Here is a 19,090-nt window from a genome sequence, read left to right on the forward strand (position 1 = left end):
TGATAACTTGCACTGAGTGTGCATGTCTGAGCATGTCTGTTCACAGGGAAATATGGCGCATGGGTGGGAGAGAGGGCTTACAGCTCTATGAGATGCATGTTAACATCTTGTTTAAAGCTGTATTTTCTTCGGATAGCTTCCACACTTAAACACAGGAAGGACACTGATTCAGGGATTTGGGCTGGAAAATGTGAACACAAAGGAAAAGCAGGAAGTTCAGGAGCTATCAATGCATAAAGAACAACAAAATGAGTCAGGAATTATGGGTCTAAGACCTTCTTGCTTCACAGAGTAGCTATGAAACCCAGAGCAAACCCTTTTTTCAGTCTCTTTCATGAAACGTCATCTCGGAACAGGTATGAGGATCAATAGAGTGAGCTCATGCAAGCGATTCATAAAAGGTGAGAACTTCACGTACTGAGTACTGACTGAGTGCCTCTTGTATGTCAGTTTGCTGTCAGGCACGTGATGTCCCTTGAGCTCACCAACCAATCCTCTGCTTGGGGTCTTCTTGAGTGCTGTTTCCTCTGTCTAGAATACTCTTCCTACTTACCTTTTTTTTGCTTTCTCCTTTTATTCATTCAGCTCTTCTCCCCAAAGCCACCTTCTCTGAGATGCCTTTTCTGACTCGGTCCCTGCCACTCTCTCATTTCCAGCTTTACTTTGTTTCATATTTATAGCTGCTTTTTTTTTTTTTTTTTTAACAAATAAGAAAACTGAGGTCAGTAGGCATCTCCTTACCTAATAACATAGCTAACATTTACTGAGCACAGATTATGTGCCAAACCCTAGGATAGGCACTTTAAATATCATAGCTCATTAACCTCTATCTGGTTAATTTGCAAGTGTATTTCCTTCTTTAAGGAGTTAAACTACTAAAGGGAGAAGTGAATTAAAGACAAACCTCTTCCTTTATAGATCTGGCCAAGACTCCCTGCCTTGGATGATGATGCATCAGCTTGTCTGACTCCCCCACCTGACTGCATCTTTGTCACCATTGTACCCCTAAACCTCGCACACTTCTTGCCATATCATAACTGATTAATGCATGGTCATTGATTGAAAAGGAAAAAAAAGCTTTATTGAATGTAAATAATCTTGTGCCATGCCTAGAAGACAGCAGGTAAATATCATCATTTGCATTATTATGCTGAACTTGTCATTGCATTCTTCACTCAAGCTTAGTCTCTTAAGTCATGTGACTCTTTGCAACCCCATGGACTAAAGCATGTCAGGCTCCTCTGTTCATGGGATTTTCCAGGCAAGAATACTGGAGTGGATTGCCATGCCCTCCTCCAAGGGATCTTCCCAACTCAGGGATCGAACCCAGGTCCCCTGCATTCCAGGTGGATTCTTTACTGACTGAACCACCAAGAAAGCACTTGCAGATGCTATATTTCACATGAACCGAATACAACCTAATCAGTAGATTTTGTGATCCACATTTTATGTATGAACCTTCTGATATTCATGAGGGTTAAGTGACAAACTGGCAGACATCAGAGTTATTTAAACCACCTCTATCTCCATGTCTAACTTTTTTTGCAATCTACATTCATTTCTCCTTTATGAAACCCAGGCTCCAGCAGACTCTAAAAGTGTCTCTTTCACGGGCCCAAATGTCTGGAAATGGAGCATAATCTGTCAAAGAAAGCCCATCTCATATTTTCTTTTCTTGGAAATGTCTTCAACATTCACTCAGCAGGAAATACTGAGTTTCTCCACTGTGCCAGGCAGTGTGTTTGTTGTTTAGTCGCTGAGTCGTGTCCTACTCTTTGCAACCCTCATGGACTGTAGCCCAGTAGGCTGCAATGTCCATGAAATTTGCAGGCAAGAACACTTGGGCAGGTTGCAATTTCCTTCTCAATACCCAAGCAATGTGCTGGATATTGAGAAAATCTGGAGGAGTTAGACCAGTCATCACCTTCAAGAGGCCCTCCACCTAAAGAGCAAGACCATCACATAAAAATAAATGTTGATGCCATTTGGTCAGGCATTTGTTGATGGTTAGGGCCTTTCAAGGCGATGTTCCAGTCAGGAGTAAAGCCCTGCAGAGGAGATGAGCATGGTCCTTAAGCCCCTTCCAATTCAATATCCTCTGACTTCTCTTCCAGTCACCTAGTTCACTCCCTCTACCTACTTTAGGAAAATTCACAGCTTAATAATGCATGAGGGAACATTACCTTAAGGTATAATTATGCTTTTCCACAAATGACCTATGCAATTACACCAGAGTGGTGAACAGCGACTGCAGACAGGAGTTGGAACAAGTGCCCAGGAATATAATGTTACAAAATGACCCCTGTTTCAATTTTCCTTCTTATAACTACATAAAAATTACATTTGCTTCTATCACAGAGATGTGCAGTAAAACATGAAAAAGACCCATTAGATTATCTACTCTCATCTCCTCCTAGGAAGTTTTTTTTTTTTTTTTTCTGTGATAGACTTTCTAGGGACTTGAGGCTGTTAAATTATTCCAAGATAATAGAGATAATGAGGGAGGAAAGACCTCCCAGTACAGTGTTTATACTTCATAAATCTGTACATTGGTACCTGGCGGCAGGTAAACCTTCATGGCCAGATCACGAGTGGACAGAGCTCAAAGGAAAAGTGGGAAGTTGAGCCAGGAGACCCAAGGGAAGGCTGGGATTATAAAATTAGAGCTAGCGTTAGAGTTAGAATAATTAGTCACAGCTGGATAAAAGAGAAGCGCTAGTTACTGGTCATGTGGGCAGTTCCAGACCTGGGAACCAGAGATTTGAGACAGCATGTTTCATATAAACACTGATATGAATATGACATTAATGTAGATTATTGCTACTGCTAAGTCACTTCAGTCGTGTCCAACTCTGTGTGACCCCATAGACAGCAGCCCACCAGGCTCCCCCTTCCCTGGGATTCTCCAGGCAAGAATACTGGAGTGCATTCCCATTTCCTTCTCCAACGCATGAAAGTGAAAAATGAAAGTGAAGTCGTTCAGTCGTGTCCAACTCTTAGCGACCCCTTGGACTGTAGCCTACCAGGCTCCTCCGTCCATGGGAGTTTCCAGGCAAGAGTACCAGAGTGAGGTGCCATTGCCTTCTCCGAAGTATATTATTATGCACATATAAATATTTTATGAAACTTCCATCATACTGTGAAGTGTTCTATTTAATACTAAATCCATTCCTTAATCAGGATCACTAAAGACACTCCGAAACAATTACCTAAATGCCTTAATCATTCTTTTAAAACTTATTTTACTGAAATATAGCTCATTTACAACACTATATTAGCTTTAGGTGTACAATACAGTGCTTCAATAATTTTTATAGATTATACTCCATTTAAATTTAGTATTAAATATTGGTATATTTCCTGTGCTGTACAATATATCCTTGTGACTTACACATTTTATATTCATACCTCTTAATCCTCTTCCCCTAATTACTCCTCCATCCTTGACAACTCTTGATATCATCAGGCTTTTTAGGCTTTAGCCATGTTAGTGTTGGCATAATAGTAATATCATTGTGGTTTTAATTTGCATTTCTGTAATGAATAATGAACATGAGTATCTTTTACTGTACTGTACATGTTTTAAATCATTTATTTAGTTCATTTAATTTCATAAATAAAATATTTGTAAGTAAATATTTCTCTATTTATGAATGACAATAATTAGTAAATATTAACCTTTACATTACTGACTTATAAAAGATTTTTATTTTTTTATTAATAAATATCAATACTTTACCAGATATATCTATTGCAAATATTTTCTCCTAGTTTAGATTTTATCTTTTAATTTTATTAAACATGGGTTTTAAATAGCAGCTGTTTTTAATGTTTTTTAAGTTTGATGAAGGCAAAAGTACCTGTTTCTCCTTTATGGTGTTTGTTTTTTGTGTCCTATTTTGAAATACTTACCTAACCAAAACATCACGAGAATTTCTGCCTGTTTTTCTCTAGAAGTCTTATACTTCTAGCAGTTACATGTGGATTTTTTATCTGTTTTATTTTTGTATATCGTTTGTGGCAAGAAGTGGTTTTAGAGAGGGAGAAAGAGACAGACAAACAGAGACTGATATAGAGGGAGAGAGGAGAGAGAGAGCTGAATGTGTTAAATGTCGTTGTTTCATCATATGAATTCATCACTGAGCAAGTTAACACCTGTGTGTAAATAATGCTCAGTTCACTTCAGTCCACTTGTGTCAAATTTAATACAGAAAGGTGCTATTATTCAAACTTGACTGTCTTTGCCTCCATCAGTGTTTTGTTTCTTACAATCTAGTCTGTCTAATAGTAATCTGGATTAGCAGGATGGTTTTTATTATATCTCTCCCTTGATTTGGCAAGGACTAATGATTGCCCGGAGAAGGAAATGGCAACCCACTCCACTGTTCCTGCCTGGAGAATCCCAGGGACAGGGGAGCCTGGTGGGCTGCCGTCTATGGGGTCGCACAGAGTCGGACACGGCTGAAGCGACTTAGCAGCAGCAATGATTGCCCCTCATTATCCTCTCCCCAGAGTAATTGAAGCATCAATGAGAAATGCCACCATAAAAACTCCAACCTCCCAACAATGCATTAATTTCTGTGAGATTGAAATAAAGTTTTATTTTCCATAAGCCAATGTCATATGAGATTTCTGTTAGTTGCATAGGAACACAATTCTAACCTGGTATGTATTTTCAATCCATTTACTTTCAACCAATTTCTGTTCTTTTGTTTTAGATATATCTGTTATAGCAATACATAGCTGAATTTTTTTCATCCAATCTGCCAATATTCTAACTCTTTCTAACCTCTTTTAACTGGACAATCAGATCATTCAAATTAATTGTGCCCACTGATATATATTAATTATTTCTAATATGTATTGCTTTCTATTTGATTTTTATTGTGATAGTGTCTTGATTTTTTTTTCCTTTTGGATTCTCTTATACTGATCTTTATACTCATTAAAAATTTAATTTCTCTACTAATTTTGAATGTGTATAACATAAAATATTTGTATCATTTTGTTAATGACTCTAAAAATTTAAACTCTACCTAATCTTAAAAATCTAAATTTAAGCAATATCTTGACTATACTCTTAGAAAATGTGTATATTTTAGGAGTAAATCCAATTCACCTCCTTACAAAGCAAATGTTAATCTCGCCTCAGATCAAATTTATTTCTGGAACTTTACAACTCTGCATAGTAAGCATTATTGTCATTACTTTGAAATGTCAATGCATGAGTAGTTATATTGAAATGTTTAACATTTTGTTTGCTTACCATCCATTTCTACTTGAAATAACTTTATTGAAACAAAATTCATGAATGTTATGCTTCACCCATATAAAATGTATGATCCAATGGTTTTTAACATATTCACAGAGTTGTACAACCACTACCAAAATTTAATTTTCGGATATATTCATCATGCCCAGAAGAAGCCACAAATCTATTAGAAGTCATTTCACATTTACTCTTTTCACTAACCAACCACTAATTTACTTTATGTCTATAAATGTGTCTTTTCTTGACATTACACCTGAGTGGAATCATACAATACGTTGTCTTTTAGAACTAGTTTCTGTCACTAATCCTAATGTTTAATGTTTCTTTCCTACATTATCAATTTTTTCTCTCCACTCAATTCTCATTGCATACAAATATGCTATAATGCCTCCTTCTAAGAAGTAATACTGCATCAAGTCCATATCCCTAGGCTCTTCTGCCATAATTTTCTCCTCCTCTTCGAAGCAAAATTTCTCAAATAAATTTTCTCCTCTAGTTCATATCTCATTCTGTCTTTTTGTCACATTATTTTTTCCCTCTACCACTATACTAACTCATTCTTGTCAAAGGCATCAATAAATTCCATTTTTTAATGTTTATTTGGAAAACTTTCATGAGCCTCCAGGTGACCCATTTTTGTCAATTATTCCTTAAATTTTGCAACATTTATGTTTCACTTTGTTTCTGGAATTATCTTGGTACAGCTCCACCTTTGGGGATATTTTCTTATAGAAAACCCTCCATAAGCAACAATGGCCCTTCAGATCAAAATTCCACGTGAATGGTATCTCGCACTGAACTAAATCTTAATATATTTTCCAGTCAGAGTTCTGAAGCAATTTGAATGAATGTAAAAGATTAAAGGGATGAAACTTTCTTAGTGTACTTGGGATCTTTACCAATTAGTTTACAACAAAGCTGAGACAAATTGAAAGCACACAATTTCTATGAATAGACAAGACAGAAAGAATAAAACCCTCTCCCAAAATTGTTCATCATGAAACTTGCCTCATTTCCTCAACCTTTTACTCAGGAAGGAATCAGTGAATGATAGAGAGAAGACAGAATCATTTTACTGATGGATGATCATCTATGTGAAAGGAAATATCATGAGCGACAAACAAACCTCCCATTCTTCCAACATGACAAGTTCTTGAACGTCATATGCTTAGTTGCTCAATCGTATCTGACTCTCTGTGACCCCATGGACTGTAAGACCACCCGGCTTCTCTGTCCATGGGATTTTCTAGGCAAGAATACCAGAGTGGGTTGCCATGTCCTCCTCCAGGGGCTCTTCCCAATTCAGGGATCGAACCCAGGTCTCCCACATTGCAGGCAGATTCTTCACCGTCTGAGTCACAGTTTCAGATAAAACTTTAGTGAATCTTTTAAGTAGATTTTTAAAAATACCTTCTATCTGGTGTTAATTGGAAATAAGATACATTATTTTTTCCAAGAAAAGCTGAATATAACCCTTATACTCATCCCTCTAACCCCTTCCTTATACTGCTTTTGTAAATCTGAGGAAATTACAAACAAGTGCAGGGCTACTCTGAGGGGATAACTGAAAATATAGTGAAAGATGTCATTGCCTATAACTCCGCAGAATTCAGTAGGTTACCGCATAAAATGAGGAGACGGACCCACCCTCAAATTTAACAAGTTTACAAATATCTCTTATTTGATATCTGGTTGGTAGGTTGGTGGGTTGCTGTTTCCATAGGTCAATGACAGCGGCTTGGAAATATCTTGGTTCAGTTAGCACAATGAAATATGAGTATTCATTAGTTAGGAGAAAAAATGGAAACTTTATTCTTCTCCAAAGAAGGTGTTTACCACGTTGGTGTTTTAGTCCTGTTAATTCAGGAGCCAATATTGCTTATGGCTGGACATTGTGTTCTAGCACCACTCCAAATATGGCTAGGTTAACATATGTCATGGAAATAAAAACAAATATTTTTAGTGCAAGTACGCTCTAGGCACTCTGCTAATTGCTTTACATAGAATACCTTATTTAACCCTTTTCATGGTTTGTTGAAGAAGGTAGTATTACTAACCACATCTCATAGATAATATAGTATGCTCCAGGGAGATTATATAGCTTGTCCACTCCAGTAAGATGGTATATGCTGATGCTTATATTTAAATTCAGGATGCTGGATTCCCAGTATTATATATTTAATTACTTTATAAGAGCACTTTTCAATACAGGTATATGCATTCACTCTGTGTGTGTGTCTGTCTGTAATAGTCTGATGAAGCAATAAGCATTTACATTCAAACACACTTTTTGAGTTAAAGAGAAAAAGCCTTACAATTTAAATTGTGTGAAAAAAGAAAGTGAAATTATCAGTCACTCAGTTGTGTCAGCCTTTTTGGACTCCATGGATTATAGCCGGTCAGTCTCCTCTGTCCTTGTAATTTCCCAGGCAAGAATACTGGAGTTGGTTACCATTTCCTTCTGCAGGGACTCGTTCCAACTCAGGGATCCAACCCTATCACGTAGGTGGTGCATAAACACTTCAGGGACAACACTTCTAGAATGGTAAAACTTTATCTGGTTTTTACCTGCTGAACACGGATGAATGTCATGAAGTAATGGAAGGTTTATCTCATATTATCTAAAATTTATTGAGAACCTAAAGATTATATTAGGCAAATTGTGTATGGAATATATTAGGAAAATTATATATGTGATTATATGTGGAAAATTCTTCAAGAGATGGGAATACCAGACCACCTGACCTGCCTCCTGAGAAATCTGTATGCCGATCAAGAAGCAAGTTAGAACTGGACATGGAACAACAGACTGGTTCCAAATCGGGAAAGGAGTACATCAAGGCTGTATATTGTCACCCTGCTTATTTAACTTATATGCAGCTTACATCATGGGAAATACCGGGCTGGATGAAGCACAAGCTGGAATCAAGATTGCCGGGAGAAATATCAACAACCTCAGATATGCAGATGACACCACCCTATGGCAGAAAGTGAAGAACTAAAGAGCCTCTTGATGAAAGTAAAAGAGGAGAGTGAAAAAGTTGGCTTAAAGCTCAACATTCAGAAAACTAAGATCATGGCATCCGGTCCCATCACTTCATGGCAGATAGATGGGGAAACAGTGGAAACAGTGAGACTTTGTTTTTTGGGGTTCCAAAATCACTGCAGATGGTGACTGCAGCCATGAAATTAAAACACACTTGCTCCTTGGAAGAAAAGTTATGACCAACCTAGACAGCATATTAAAAAGCAGAGATATTACTTTGCCAACAAAAGTCCTTCTAGTTAAGTCTATAGTTTTTACAGTAGTTATGTGTGAATGTGAGAGTTGGACTATAAAGAAAGCTGAGTGCCAAAGAATTGATGCTTTTGAGCTGTGGTGTTGGAGAAGACTCTTAAGAGTCCCTTGGACTGCAAGGATATCCAACCAGTCCATCCTAAAGGAGATCAGTCCTGGGTGTTCATTGGAAGGACTGATGCTGAAGCTGAAACTCCATTACTCTGGCCACCTGATGCTAAGAACTGACTCATTAGAAAAGGCCCTGATGCTAGGAAAGATTGAAAGCAGGAGGAGTAGGGAATGACAGAGGATGAGGTGGTTGGATGACATCACTGACTCAATGGACATGAGTTTGAGTAAGCTCTGGGAGTTGATGATGGACTGGGAGGCCTGACGTGCTGAAGTCCATGGGTTTGCAAACAGTCGGACATGACTGAGTGACTGAACTGAACTGAATGATTATATTTTCAGCTTCTGTCTCTATGCAATGTTAGCACAGATATTTCTAAGCTCACATACCCTGTACTCACCATGAACTTCACTTGTTGAATTCACTAACTGAATTCTGCTTCATGGTTCTATTTTCCTAATGTTTATTCCAACAACAAAATGGTCCCGTGTAGGCCTTTCTTTTTTCTTTTTTTTTGTAAAAGTAGACATTTACACAGGCTTCCCAGGTGGTAACACAGTAAAGAATCTGCCTGCCAATGCAGGAGGTGAAAGAGTTGCTGGTTCAATCCCTGGATCGGGAAGATGCCCTGGAGGAAGAAATGGTAACCCACTCAGTATTCTTGCCTGAAAATTTTCATGGACAGAAGAGCCTGGCAGGCTACATACAGTCCAAGGGGTCTCAAGGAGTCAGACATGACTGAGCACACATATGTGCACTCACACAAATACACACACACACACAAACAAGTGATGAGCATGCAATAATGAATGAGAAATACTGTTACTTACAGGGACTCCACATTGAGGATGCACAGTCCAAGGACATCATCATCCAGAAATGCACCAAGGTCATTGCAGATGAGGCAAGTGCCAGGAGAGGAGAGTACCAGGTTCATTAGTCTTGGGGGCCTGACTCCCCAGGGAGATACCATTTAAGCTGAGGCCTGTTGAATGAAACACAGTTGCAGGTAAAGGAAGCAAAAGGTGGAAATTTGGGGAAGTTTTTTTCAAAGGCCCTGCGATGAAAAGGCAGAGGGTTTTTCAACAGAGAGAGGAGGTACACTAGCATTCTATTAAGCAGAAATCTTCCGGCACAGCAACACTCCCTGAAATTCAAAGTAGACATAAAGAGTGAATCCCACTCAAGTGCTGGTGGGATTGTGGTGGCTGAGGTGAGCTGGCGGGTGGTGCAGTGGTGGTGGGTAGGCTAGGGAAGGTACACCTGGCCAGACACCTGCAGAAAATTGAACTAGTGGAGCCCACAATTGCATGCCAGATGGAGAAGGAAATGGCAACCCACTCCAGCACTCTTGCCTGGAGAATTCCACGGACAGAGGGGCCTGGTGGGCTACAGTCCATGGGGTCACAAAGAATCGGACACAACTGAGTGGCTAATACATGGGAAGCCCCAAGGAGAGGACAGAATGGCTTCTGGAGCCCTGAGGGTGAGGATGTGGGTCCTCACCCTGCCTCATCAGCATCGCACATCCACGCTTCATTGTCCACAGAATGAAGGGCATGGTGCTACTTCTTGCTCCCTTCCAGACTGAAACTTCCGGCTTCCAAGGTGGTGAACCCATACCTGTGAAGTGAGAAGGAACGCTAAGCAACTTCTGACATGAACAAGCAGAAGTTACAGGTGGGCTGTTAGGGTCCAGAGGAAAAATGCTCACCAGGAAGTAAACAAAATAGGATTTAAACTACAAGTTGATCTCAGATCAGACATACAACTAAGAGTGTATCTCTAGTTTCTTGCACCTTTAAAAAAAAATCTAACTATATTAACAGTATGCTTATCAGGAATAATACTTCCAAAATGCTGTTCCTCAAAGCATGATCTTCAGGATGCAGACCTCCAAAGCATCTGGAGACATTTCAAACACACATGTCCTAAGGCCCCCACCCCAGGGTTCTGATTCATTAGATCTTCTTATCTGTGCTTTTAACATGATACTTAGGCTATTTGTCCAATGCTTGGGTACTTCTAAGACCATGTTTTGAAAAATACTCCTTAGATACGCTCACCTAAATCCCAACTCTTATCTCTTACTCTTTTCTTTTTCGGGATCTTAGTTCCCAGACCAGAAATCAAAGCCTCACCCCTCGCCTTGGAAGTGCAGAGTCTTAACCACTGAACCATCAGTGGCAGTCTTCTTTTACTCTTTAAGAAACATTTTCTTTAGGTGATTTGACAAAAATGTTTTATCACTAACAGAGGGTGGTTCAAAGTCAAGTACACAGGTACCTTAGGAACTTGGTTCTAAATCCCAGATACCTTGACTCTGGTCCTATGCATCTTGGCTAAATAACATTCTTCACAATCAATTATAACAAGGCACTGATGATTATAAGGGAAGTCTCTACCTATGCAACCATATCCTTCACTGTCTAGTTAGGGGAACCATCCATCAACAGAGTTCTTTACTTTTCTTTCTGTAAAGGCACATCATTATCATCTAAGAGCAAATAAAATGAATCTATAGGATAAATGAAATTTTAAAAAGCACCTGTGCTTCTCTCCATAAATCTAATCTCAGTAGAAATAGACATACTAATTAATAAATGTGTACAAAATAAATTAGTACTGATGATAGATTAGTACAAAAGAAATCTAAATATTAAATAAGTCATCTTCTTCTTTGTTGGAAGTTAGCTTGGTCATGGAGTTTAAAGACTACCAAGAAAGAAGGAATCTGCATTATATCAGTTCTAATCATCTCCCTCTTTGCTATTTTCTTTCTGTCTTTTTTTTTTTAATTCCCTTATTGTGACTAGAGTTTATGAAGCACTTACATCATGGATGTCCCATTTATCATGCACAGCAACCCTACATCGTGTGGAAGCAGATACCGTGGTTGAGTAAACCAGACCTCAAAGAGAGTAAGTGTCTCTGCCACGTCCAGACAGTGAAGGAGAGGCAAAAAGATATTAGAAGCCAAGTCATTTGTTTTCAAATTCATTGCTCGTTTATCTTGTGGCAGGATTTTAATCTTTTGGAAAACCTCATTTTAAAAAGCAAAATATCCAGTGACACAGTACAAAAAGCAGCTTGTTTGCTGGAAGATACAGTGGCGATGAGTCTTGATATCCAGGGAGAGGGTGAAGGGGCTAGATTATATCCTTTCATAGCCAGAATGATGTCAGATGATGGATGCTTCAGACTGAGTGGATCTGAAGATCACCCAAGGTTGGCACAATAAACAATGACCAACGTAAAGATGTAACCCAAATCACTGCCACTGACAAGTCCATAATTTTTATCGTGGCCTCCCAGCAAGACAGCCTAAGTCAGCCATTAGTCACTGCTCAGCAGTGTCAGAGGTGAATATGACTGTGCTTCTGACCTCTGACATCATCTCAAGTCTGTGCTCAACTGGGGCCCTGTGCCTTCCACAAATGTTGATCTAAATCCTGAACTCTTCTTGTTATCCAAGAGAGATGCAAGTCTCTCTGAATCATTAGGAATACTTAAAAATGAAACAAAACTGAAGGTTAATATTCCAAAAACATCAGATATGTGACTAAACAATAGCTCCCAAATATGAAATGTTCAACATATATTAACAAAAACATGCAAAATGCATCCCTTATCCTCTGGGGGTCACTGGTGCTAACTCAGATTTTACATAAAGCAATCGGGATCTGAAAGTCTAGGTCACTTGCTCAAGGTTGAATAGCTGATGGGTCAATCATGAGGCTCTGAGCCCAAGTCTGACTACAAAACTCATGTCCTTACCACCCTTCCATAATGCCTCTTAGGATGAGATAGCATCAATCAGATCAAAGAACAGGATCCTGAGCAGAGAGGAATGAAAACACACTGGAAAGAAAAAGGATGACTCATTCTTATAAGTGCCCCAGACCAAAGCACCAAGACAACGGCCATGATAAATTCTTCCGCCCAGAGGGAATATCCCTGGGTTCTAATCTGTAGGTAAGGCTTGCATAAAATTTTTGGTATTATTACAGATCCTTTAAGTCTGACCAAGGTGATATTTGGAAAACCAGAAGCAGGCTCAGGGAAGCCACTGCAGACTGGAAGCAACCTGATAAAAATAAATGGTTATTTGGGAAGCTGAATATGGCAGTACAATGAAGAAGGGATTAGATTAGGGAGGTGGGAGGCAAGGAGACAGGTTAGAGGCCATTCCAACCGTCCGGGTCCAAGAACATGTTTGTAATTGATGTTCATGTGGTTAGCCCCAAATTACCACAAGCACTGGCTGCCGCAAGTTGATTCTTTCTGACATCAAGGGCAGAGAGGTAGGGATATTTATGTCTGGCTGTAACCCCCACATGGGACAACCTGTGAATAAAGCAATCTGTTCACCCATATGGACCCCACAAATTTTACAAATGTGAGTAAATTCACTCTCAACTTGTGTTTCCTATGATCAAATTCAGCAGAGATTAACCATCAGAATTACACCATTTGTAATTCCCTATTGTAGTGAGGGCTTATCAGTTAGGTAAAACACACATAGTCAACATACACACCATCAACAATAATGACAAAATTATTTATCCAAAATTATCTAACGGTTCTATATTCTACAAGGTGCCTTTAATCAATAAAACCACAGGCAATCTGACGCTTGATGTCATGAATATGGCTATAAGGTCATTATAAGGTCTATAAGGTCAATATCTGATCATTGGCTAGTTCTTAGTCAAGGAGAGTAAACTGATACTGTTTGAGATGGAAATGTCCCTCTCTTTCCCTAAATAATGTCATGCCTGTCAACCTAAAACATACCTATGGGAAATATATTTCTTTATAATCATTCAGTCAGTCATTTACCAAGTCTATATTAAATGTCTGGTTGCATATGACACAAAATTGTGACAAATGTGATAAGAATGGTCTAGGTTGTGGGGAAATAAATATGAACATAACAAGACTCTTGTCTTTGAGGAATTCAGAGTCTATTGTAGTATGTTATCAAGTACCACAGGAGGCAGGAAGGTTAAGGCATATCAGACTCTTGAAAATCAGTAAGTATGTATTAAATGTCTGTCATGTATAAGGTCTTGGGTTAAAGTGAAAATGAAGGTGACTCAGTCGTGTCTGACTCTTTGCAATCCCATGGACCACACGGTCCATGGAATGAATTCTCCAGGCCAGAATACTGGAGTGGGTAGCCCTTACCTTCTCCAGGGGATCTTCCCAACTCAAGGATTGAACCCAGGTCTCCCACAAGGGAAGCCCAGGAATACTAGAGTGGGTAGCCTATCCTTTCTCCAGCAGATCTTCCCAATCCAGGAATTGAACTGGAGTCTCCAGCATTGCAGGCAGATTCTTTACCAACTGAGCTATCAGGGAAGCCCAAGATCTTGGATTAATTACCATTATTTATAAATAATTGAAAGATAAAACTTAACAATCTTTCAAAATTCATAAATATCTATGGGTTTGCAAACTAAGGCAATAATAATAGTAGATACATTTCTGTTGATACTTATCATTAAGCAATAGCTTTATTGAGTATCTACTGTATTCCAGGAACTAAGGTAGATATTATGCATATATTGACAATTAAACTATGGTCTGTACCCTAAGTATATCATTATCTAGTGAGATATGTCTGTCAGGTTAAATGATCCCACACAAACAACTTCAAAGTCAACAAAGATTTATTTCTCAGTCATGCTATATTCACATCACGGTTCAGCCTCATCTCTGCTTCACATAGCCTGACATACAGGGGAAGTCTAGTGAGAAAGTGTCTATCCGAGAAATCTCTGCCCTTGCGGTAGAAGTGGGGAGAAGCAGAACCAAAAGAGACACAGGTCACTTCTGCTCACATTTCAGCAGCCGATGATAGCACCAATGGGATGGGGAAAGAAAATCATCTCACAAGACGTGGCTTTAGAGGGAAGGAACTGGGATATTTGGTGAACAGCAATATATCTACCACAGAGTCAGGTCACTAAACCCACAAACCTTCCCAGTAGTACTTTTCCTAGTTCTCAAAAATATAATCAGTGTGGACATACTTATCAGTTGGCAGAAAGGAAATATCATCTGTTTACCCAAGAGCTATTATAGTAGGAAAGACCAAGTGCAAACCCATGAAATTACCTCCACCCTCTAATGCCAAGAACAAAATAAAATACAATAGCCCTTCACAAGGGTAATGACCCAATAGGAATTGGAAAATGCATTCTTCCTGACCCCATAATTTTAAGTTCCATCTTTCCAGAGGTTCTGGTTCCCAGTGCAAGAGAAATTACACTAGGGGGTCACAAAATTCTGCTAAACTTAAAATTGTTTTCGTCCAGTATTCTCTCAATATATCAGTTTGTGCACCACTGATGTACTGAATATTGTTTTTGCTGCTACTGTGTTACTATGACTACCATCACCACCATCACTCCATCACTGTGGCCACCACCATCACCACCAACACCACACCATCACCACCACCATCATCATTATCACCATCATTACCACCACTACCATCACCATTACTACCATCACCATTACTACCATCATCACCATCAACACCACCACCATCACCACCATCACCGCCACCACCATCACCATCACCAACACCACCATCACCACCACCACCACCATCACCACCAACACCATCACCATCACCAACACCACCATCACCACCACCACCATCATCACCATCACCAACACCACACCACCACCACCACCATCACCATCATCACCATCATTACCACCACTACCATCACCATGACTACCATCATCACCATCACCATCACCCCTTTCATTACCAACATCACCGCCATTGCCACTGGCACTTTTAACTAAAGACTGCTGTGTGTCATGCATGTATTTTTATTTAATTGAATGTACAATGGTCCAACAAAGTAGGTACTATGGTTTTTATCATGTTATAGCTAAGGTAAATGAGGATTAATGACATTTTTTAATTGCTCAAGTCTCCATAGTTAATGAATAATAGAATTGGAAATTTAAATCCTAGAATTCTGATGCCAAAGCTCAAAAACCTACCTAGCATATAAATTACCTCTAAGGAATATTGAATTATTTTAAAAATGTCCACCTCTCTCTTTTTTTATGATGGCACAAACAGAACAAGGGTTAAAAAACAAAACAACACAATATTCCACTTCTTTCACTACTTTCAGAAGATGGTAGGAAAATCACAGGGTTTCTGCCAGAAGATGTGTTTTTTTTCCTGTTCTAGTTTCACCACCAATTGACTGTGTGAACTTACAGAAATCTGTTAACCTCTCTGAGGTGTAACTGTAAAATGGAAACAATAATCTTGGATTGCCTTACCCAGTGCTGGTGAGAAAGATCAAAAAATATTTGCGACATCACAGTATGAACCATAATTCCTGTAGAGGTGTAAATTACTATTATTTCTGCTTGATTTTCCCTCGCTTTGGAAAGCTAGCCTCCCCTTATCTCACAAGAACTTAGATTATGGTCTCTAGTCTGTGGCTGGAGAGATATTCATAATATTTACTACAAAGGATAATCATAATTATTTGAAGATACTTGGTTTTCAATAATAGAACAATGGCTATTTTTCATTCTGATGTCTAGAAAAGGAGGCTGCCTCTGATTGGCCTAGGACCCCCGAGGGAACAGGACCTCAGGGAATTTTCCAAATGTTTCCAGTTCAATGGGAGGGCAGGTGATGAGGAAGAAGTGAAAGCCTCTATTGTTCACCCTAAAGAATCATTTCAAAAGGGAGGTTTCTTTCTGACTCACGAGCTGCCAACAGTTCTTCAATTATTCAATTCACGGATTGGCAATTCCATTATTCCATCCAGAAAGAAAATAGAGGGAAGATTATGAAACACCACAGGACAACTCCTCATCAGGCTTGTTTTTCACAAGCAGAATGGACTAGGGTCTGCACAGAAAGACCTCAGCGACACCTGCCTGGCGCGTATTCGAGAACTAAGTACCGCTAGAGAGGGTCCTTTGGATAAGTTATGCTGGCTTTTCTGAGTAAGTGCTGTGCTGTTCATGCCCTCCTGAGTCACCCTGAGCTCACCTGTAGAGCTGCACTGAGGACAGACCAGTGCTCGGGATGGTGGGGAAGAATCCACGCGATTCTACAGAACAGAACCCTGACCCACTCCCTTGACATGGGAGCAGATAACTACAGAACCTTCCCTAAAGTAGAGAAGACCCCCTTCTCTGGATAAGACTCATTTTGAAAAGTTATTTTAAATGCACTGATGGAGAGCCATGGGATGTTAAGGTGTCAGAAGCAGCCAAAGGGTGGCTACTCTTCTTGGCTTCGTGCCACATACTAGGTGATGCTTAGACTTTGCCTGCATCCATCTCATCACTCTGGCAAAGGGGAAATTATTTTAAACATAGGAGCTGTACTAGGTCCTGGCCTGGCTTAACCTACTTGTATAAATGAGTCAGGGCTTCCCAGGTGATGCTAGTGGTAAAGAACCCACTTGCCAATGCAGGAGACATAGGAAATGCAGCTTCTATCCCTGCGTCAAGAAGATCCTTTGGAGGAAAGCTATGTTCTTGCCTGGAGAATCCCATGGACAGAGGAGCCTGGTGGGCTGCAGTCCAGAGGGTTGCAAAGAGTTGGACATAGCCTGAGAGACTTAGCACCCAAACACAAATAAGTGAGTGCTGAAGAGTTTGCCTGTAACCCTCAACCAAACTCCCGGGTTCAAACAAGCAGCTGCCTACAAGAAGGAAACCATTCTAATGTCTTCCTTTCCTCACAGGGACCAGAAATGATGTGCCACAGAAACCTCTATTTATAATTCTTCTATCATTTTGAACACTAAGAGATAGATTTTTCTATATTCTCTAATTGAAGCAGGCAAATCTAATTTCTGGCATAGGAAGTATATTCATAGATATACTGCCAGTTTTACACTTTATCTTCCTTTATTTCGAAGTGTATAATTTATCTCCTAGGCAATGGCACCCATATCTTAATATGACTTATGTAAGAAAAATAGCCCACAGTCACGGAATATTAATTGTTTCTGTTTTCCCCAAAAGTAAAGAGAGAAAAAAAGTTATATGCCTAGTGAGAGCAGATCCAACTTTGAGTTTTTAAACCTAATTCAATATTTCCCATAACATCTTTCTAATAAATGTTGGTTCAAGATGTCTTCCTTGGTAATTAAATTTGGTGCTCCCTACCCTCCTCTTCAGGGGTCCCTGGTGACTCAGACGTTAAAGAATCTGCTTGCAATGCAGGTACCTGGTTTCAATCCCTGGATTGGGAAGATGCCCTGTAGGAGGGCATGGCAACCCAATCCAATATTCTTGCCTGGAGAATCCCACGGACAGAGGAGCCTGGTGGGCTACAGTCCCTGGAGTCTCAAAGAGTCAGACACAACTGAGCGACTAAGCACGCACACTCTCCTCTTTGGGCTTCCCAGGTGGCAAGGTGGTAAAGAATCCGCCTGCCAGTGCAGGAGACGCAGGTTCGATCCCCTGGTGGGGAAGATCCCCTGGAGAAGGAAATGACAACCCTCTCCAGTTTTCTTGCCTGGGAAATCCCATGGACAGAGGAGCCTAGCAGGCTACAGTTCATGGGGTTGCATAGAGTTGAGCATGATTGAGTAACTAACATTTTCACTTTTTTTTTCAGGCCTCCTTCACACCGTACTGCAGCAGACAACTAGGCCCTAGCACTTGGTCTGACCAATCCCATTATCCAAGAATCAAAATACAGCTGGTGTTGAAGAAAGAGTGAGCCTTGCACTGAAAATTAGAGGGTTTCCTCAACTATAATGTAGGCCAGAAGGCTAAACATTTTACTAAGTAAGAAACAAATCCAATACTGTTATAACTGTTTCACCCCTACCAGTCTACCCATAGAAGTCAGCATTACCTTAAATTCCCAGGGCAGGACAAATGCAAAGGAAGGCTTGGCATTTTAGCAAGTCTGCAGATGTAAGGGAGTAGGTTATCAAAATTGAGTCCACATTTCATTATGTTACATAAAAATAAATTGGCTCCAAATAACACAAAATCACTTTCATCATTATGATCCTTTTTAAAATAATACTGTCTCTGTCATGAGTTTATTCTCATAGGTGAATGATTGCACTAATAGTGTTGCCTAAAGAAACAGACCCTTCCCTCACACCCATTCACACACAACCCTGCTAAGTCAATTCAGTTGTGTCTGATTCTTTGGGACCAAATGGACTGTAGCCCAGCAGTCTCTTCTGTCCATGGAATTTTCCAGGCAAGAATACTGGAGTGGGTAGCCATTTCCTCCTCCAGGGGATCGTCCTGACCCAGGGATGGAACCCACGTCTCTTTTGTCGCCTGTATTGGCCGGCAGGTTCTTTACCACTAGCGCCACCTGGGAAACCCACACACACAACCCAGAGACACTTAATAATGAACCAGAAGCTAC

General features: G+C 39.8%; 1 long non-coding RNA gene across 1 annotated transcript; it reads left to right on the forward strand.

The window, feature by feature from the left end:
* The first annotated feature begins 10,271 nt into the window (after window positions 1-10,271).
* LOC122678987 lies at window positions 10,272-18,697 on the forward strand. Its single transcript, XR_006336306.1, has 3 exons — window positions 10,272-10,362; window positions 11,499-11,603; window positions 18,314-18,697. It is a non-coding gene; the product is annotated as an uncharacterized LOC122678987 (long non-coding RNA).
* Window positions 18,698-19,090: the final 393 nt, after the last annotated feature.

Source organism: Cervus elaphus, chromosome 21 (genome assembly GCF_910594005.1).
Source record: "Cervus elaphus chromosome 21, mCerEla1.1, whole genome shotgun sequence".
Classification (NCBI taxonomy): Eukaryota; Metazoa; Chordata; class Mammalia; order Artiodactyla; family Cervidae; genus Cervus; species Cervus elaphus.